We start from the raw sequence: 6,057 nt of genomic DNA, 5'->3' as shown, positions 1-6,057 counted from the left end.
CTGGATTAAAAACCCATCTTGTTCATCTATGACCTTCCTTCAGGGAAGGAAATCTGCCATCCTTATCCTGTTTGTCCCATATGTGACTCCAGACCCACTAATATGATTGACTCTTACCTGTCTCCTCGGTTCAGAGGCAATTAGGGATGGGCAATAAATGCTGGCGTCGTTAGCAAAGGCCTCATGCTGTGCATTGTTAAATAGAAATGAAATCTGCACATAGCTGTGTTACGAGTTGTTAAAGCTCGTACCTCGCAGATGGGAATGGACTGGACTCTGATCCACTTTGTACAACTGGCTTTGCCTACTCTGATTGGAGGATTCATCAGATGACTTGCTGCCTCTACCTCTGGCCAATCTCATACCAGCTGGAAAGCCAATAGGCTCTTTACTACACAAGTAGATGACTGCTATTCAAAAAGTGTTTAGACCATATCCAATGATTTTATAATTACAACACAAAAGTGCTTGAAGGAAATGGAAACATTTTTTTATTTGTGATTGCACATCTATCCAATTGCCAGTACATGAGCTCCCAGGATGATCTGAGAAAGTTAATAGCCCTAATAGTTGGTGGAAGCAAATCTTTCATACATACTGTGTGAGTCACCGTTTACAGTGTTGCAATTGCTTCCTACTAACAAACCCTGTTCACACTACTGAGAGATTCTAGGTGCATTGTAGAACCAGCAGCCCTGACTCAATGTAAGCCCTTTCATTTCTGAGTCATACTGTTATAGATTCCAGTCCTTCTCTGAGATGCAAACACGTTATCCAGCCTGGAATCTCCGGTGCAGTACTGAGTGAGTGTTGCACTGCCAGAATCTGTATATCTGAGAAAATAATAGACCAAGTGCACTTTTGCTCCCTTACAAGGGCATAAGTTTCTCAAGCCACAAATTCTCAGGAGCCAACAATTCTCACATGCATCCTGGTTGATATTTATTCTCTCCATCCAATATCATTAATGGATTTTCCTATTATTGTGGAGGAACATTTGCACCAATTCCTACCATCACAGCTGTGATAATACTTCAAAAGTATTTCATTGTTTGGACATTTGCTTTGGCAGGTCATGAGATCATGCAAATTCTTTCTTTCTTCAAGTGGGAAGAGTTCTGAAGCATGAAGTGGCAGAAAATCCATGAGCCAAAAGACTTATTAATGTGTTGTTATACAGAAATGGTCATGGGTGTACATTGGAACATTCAAAATATGTGCTCATATGCCCTTTGAGCCTCAACTAGCATTCAATTAGGTCATGAACATTGCTCTATTGCTAAATCAGATTACTCTGGTCTTCAAAACATATGAGGCCTATATTCTTGTTCTCACAATGGCAATGGATCTTTGGCAGATCACTACCTCCATCTGCCAATGAACCTTTGATTATATCTAAAATTGGTATATTTAAGTATTTCTAGCAGATTCGAGGAGCACAGCGGTGTTTAGTTGCACAGAGACCACCTGGCCAGATTGTGTTCCCAGGAAACCATCTGTAGAAGTTCTGAAAATAGATCAGTTGTTAAGAACAACACTTCCCAAAAACTGTCCATGTAGAAGTTACACTATATCCAAACCAGTAGTGCCCCCCCACACCACCACCAACCCCACCCTCTCTATAACGACCTTACATCTTCAAGGATGCAGATAGCAGGAAGTGTGTGGGGCTTGATATTTAATTGGAACTGAAGAGAAACTTGGGGAAGGTTTCCTGTATGAAGGAAAACAAGAGGCTGCAAGGAGTAATGGATACAGCCTCGTCCATCATGGGCACAGCCCTCCCCACCATTGACAGTATCTACATGAGACACTGCCTCAAGAAGGCAATATCTATCATCAAGGATACCTACCATCTGGCTCATGCCATCTTCTCACTGTTACCATCGGGCAGGAAGTGCAGAAACCTGAAGTCCCACACCACCACGTTCAGGAACAGCTACTTTCCTACAACCATTGGGTTCTTGCAACCATTGGGTTCTTGAACCGACCTGCACAACCTAATCCTACCTCAGCAATGGAACATTACAGACCACTATGTGCACTACCATGGACTTGTCTCTGATTGTGTTTTTTTGCACTAATGTCTTGTTTTGCACAGTCTTTTTTATGTACTACTTAGTATGTTCTGTGTGCTGTTCTTTGAATCTATGTGCCTGTGATGCTGCTGCAAGTTTTTCATTGTATCTGTACTTCACCGTCCTCATGCACATGACAATAAACTCAATGATTTGAAATTTAACACTTTAAAAGAGATAGGCTGATGGGTAGATTGGGCGGATTTCATGCAGAAAGCAGCCAGAGATTGGATGGTAGATCCAGAGATCAGGGGACAGCTTGGCCATTGGACATGATATTGGGCAATGGGAGTAATTGCTTAGTTCCTTCAAAGTGCTGGAGCTTTATGGCTGTTTTAAAGGAGTAGAGAAACTGATTTTAAAAAAATGTGTCCTTGGAAATAATCCCAACAGATAAGAATGAGGAGCCCTGTTTAGGTTAAAAGTTAATGGAGTAGGATTGTAAAGTACAGCACATTGAGTATGTGTTTAGACTGAGCCTTGATATGAAAGAATGTAAATGTTTCCAGCACCAAAAACGAAGGGGTCACATGGACAGAAGCTCATAGTGTCATATACCACAGAAACAGGCCCGTTAGCCCACCATGTCCATGCTCACCATCAAGTATCTATCTATGGAGGCACAAGAGACTGCAGATGCTGGTATCTGGAGCAGCAAACAATTTGCTGGATTACCTCCGTGGGTTGAGCAGCATCTGTGGTGAGGAAGGAATTGACGACATTTTGGGTCAAAACCCTGCATCAGGACCTACCTACAGATAAGTACCTATCTCCGTCAGTACTTGGGCTGTAGCCTACTATGCTTTGATGGTTCAAGTGCTCACCCAGAAGCTTCTTAAATGTTGTGAGATACCTGCCTCCACCACATTCTCAAGCACTGCATTCCAGATTCTAACCACCCTCTGGGTGAAAAATTTCCCTTTCAGATCCCCTCTAAAACTCCCACTTCTCACCGTAAACCTATGCACTCTAGCCTGACATTTGACAGTGAGCTGGAGCAGAGTGTCATGGGCTCTGTTTGACCTCTGAACGTTGTATTTACCCATGTATCCCCAAATCTACTGTAGTGCAGTGAGATTCAGCATTAGATTTCTTCTCCTCTATATCAACAAATGTGCTTTAAAACCAACCTGAGGTTAACCTTCTAAGGCTTCAATATGCTTGGTATACTTTCTACAATAAGCACCAGTTGTCTATAAATTAGGGTCAATAAGATTATGGGCAGGCATGGTAGCATAGGAGGGCAGGCACGGTAGCGTAGCGGTTAGCATAACGCTTTACGGTGCCAGCGACCCGGGTTCAAATCCGGCCACTGTCTGTAAGGAGTTTGTATGTTCTTCCCATGTCTGCATGGGTTTCCTCCAGGTGCTCTGGTTTCCTCCCACATTCCAAAAGACGTACAGGTTAGGAAGTTTTGGGCATGCTATGTTGGTGCCGGAAGCGTGGCGACACTTGGGGGCTGCCCCCAGAACACTGTGCAAATAGATGTATTTCACTGTGTGTTTTGATGTACATGTGACTAATAAAGATATCTTACCTTGTCTCTTATCTTATAACAATACTGCCTAGAAATTCATCCCAGTCAGTGGTGCTGATGTATTATGCAGCTGCATCTGTCCATTATATTCTGCTGACAAAATTAATTTAATTGAAGCCAGAATACAAATACATTGATACAACTCAAGAGGGCATGTGTGTTGGGTAAGGGGGAAGAGGTTTAGAGGAGATCTGAGTAAGCAATGATACGTGGAACACACACTCTGAGTGGATGCTGGGGGTAGGTACTCTCATAATAACTAAGAAGTATCTGGACAAGCACTGGAATTGCCAAGGCATAGAGGGCCAAGGACCAAGTGCAGGTAAATGGGATGAGTGAGGTAACTGATGGTCTGCATGAACATGGTGGGCTGAAGGGCCCATTTCTCTGTTGTATGACTCTATAGATGCATGATGCATTTAGTGCTATGTAAGAGGGATGAAATTCTCGGCACATGAATTTATATAACAGCTTTATCATAATAAAGCATCCATAGCCCTTCAGAGGGATATTATCACATTTTGACACTGGGCAACAAGGGGACATTGGGAGAGATTAGCAATTTGGTCAAAGAAGTATGTTTATATGTGGCTGAGAAATAGAGAGACAGAAGTCAGGGGATCGAATTTCAGATCTTAGGGCTTTGGTCATTGAAGATAATTACCAGCAGAGCAACACACAAAGAGCTGGAGGAACTCAGTGGGTCAGGCAGCATCTATGGAGGGAAATGGACAGTTGACGTTTCGGTTTGAGACCCTTCAACTGGACTGATCTGGTTGTTAGAGAGGTAGGAAGGGATGAGGGATGTGATGATTTGAAAGAGGGAATGACATTTAAGGGCGTCACCGTGAGGCTGTGTGTAATGCTGCTGCCTCACAGCTCCAGCAACCCGGTTTCACTCCTGACCTCAGGTGCTGTCTGTGTGGCTTTCGCGTGTTCTCCCTGTGACCATGTGGGGTGCTCCAGTTTCCTCACACATCCCAAAGACATGCGGGTTGTTAAGTTAATTGGCTGCTGTAAATTGCCGCTGGTGTGTGGGTGAGGGGGTAGAATCTGGAGGGAGTTGATGGGAATGTGGGGAGAGTCGGTTACAGGGAAAATTGGGGGAATGGATTGCTGTGTGAGCCAGCATAGACTCAATGGGCCAAATAGCCTCCTTCAATGCTGTAGCAAGTAAGTTAATGTCCAAGTGCTGTTCAACCAGGGGACGATATCGGTTGGAGGCTTGGGTTATGAGTGAACCCCCTGGTGTGGGTTAGGAAACTTAACCAAGCTTAAGTTTAGGTAGGGTGGGAATGGGTGAAAGCTCAGATGTGTATGGCAGTGGTCAGGTGCAGATGGAACAAATGAGTGGCTCGAGCAGCAGGCAGGTTGAATTGGAGGTGTGATCAGGCCATGTGGTGGAGATGTCAGTGATGCTCAAGGAAGTGAGAGCCAATGCTATGAAAAGTGAGGGTCATTTTCAGGCAGTCATGGGCAAGAGGGATGGATTTAATGTGTGGGACATGGAGTTCAAGGACAATGGCTTATCCTGGTCCAGTGTCAAACATTAAGCAATTCAGTGAGAAATTCTCTAGACTGTCTCCTTAATTGGCCAGTGTTGCCATCGATGTTGCATCCTCTTTCAGGAAGGTTACATGGCCCTAGACAAGAAAGGGATGTGAATAGCATGGTCCATGGTGTATCACAACTAAATGGAACAGGCTAGATGGGCAAGATAGCCTTATCCTTCAGTAAGGTAATTATGCAACTGCAATATGTTGTTGTTAAGAGCCAGTCCTCTGGGAAACCATGTACACATGCCTGGTATTTATCACCCTGCTGGTGCAGAGAGTTGACAACCATGCCCACACTCAGCACTCTCATGTAGTCCATGTTGTTCACTCCAAGTAGTTGAGTTTTGCATTTCTTTATTGCCTTGAGTTTTGAGGTTCCAGTTCACAGGATAGAAGAGGGACCAGCTCCCTGCGGGAGACTGGCATTCCACATTTAGCCAATGTGCTTCGGGATTACAGACAATGGCAGATTAAAGGTAACTTTCCAATATGCTGTTACTCTCAGTACTACATACTACACATGAGGAAGTTGGCACAGCAGTTGGTGCTGCTGCTTCACAGATCCAGTACCTAGGTTCAGTCCTGATCTCTGGAGTTGTCTGTGTGGAGTTTGCATGTTCTCCCTCTGACTGCTTGGGTTTTCCCCTAGATTTTCCAATTTCCTCCTACATCCCTAAGACATGTAGTAGGTTAATTGGTTGCTGTAAATTGCCCCTTAATATAGTTAAGAGGCAAAAGAATGAAATTGGAATTGATAAGCATGTGAGAGAGGGAATGAGCTGTGAGGATAATAGGGAAATATGAGGAGAGGGAATGGGACCAATGAGATAGCTCTGCCAGAGGGGCCAAATGGCCTCCTCAGTGATGCAATAACTAAATAAATCAA

This window comes from Pristis pectinata, chromosome 6 (assembly GCF_009764475.1).
Source record: "Pristis pectinata isolate sPriPec2 chromosome 6, sPriPec2.1.pri, whole genome shotgun sequence".
NCBI lineage: Eukaryota > Metazoa > Chordata > Chondrichthyes > Rhinopristiformes > Pristidae > Pristis > Pristis pectinata.
Note: the sequence above shows the minus strand (reverse complement) of the source record.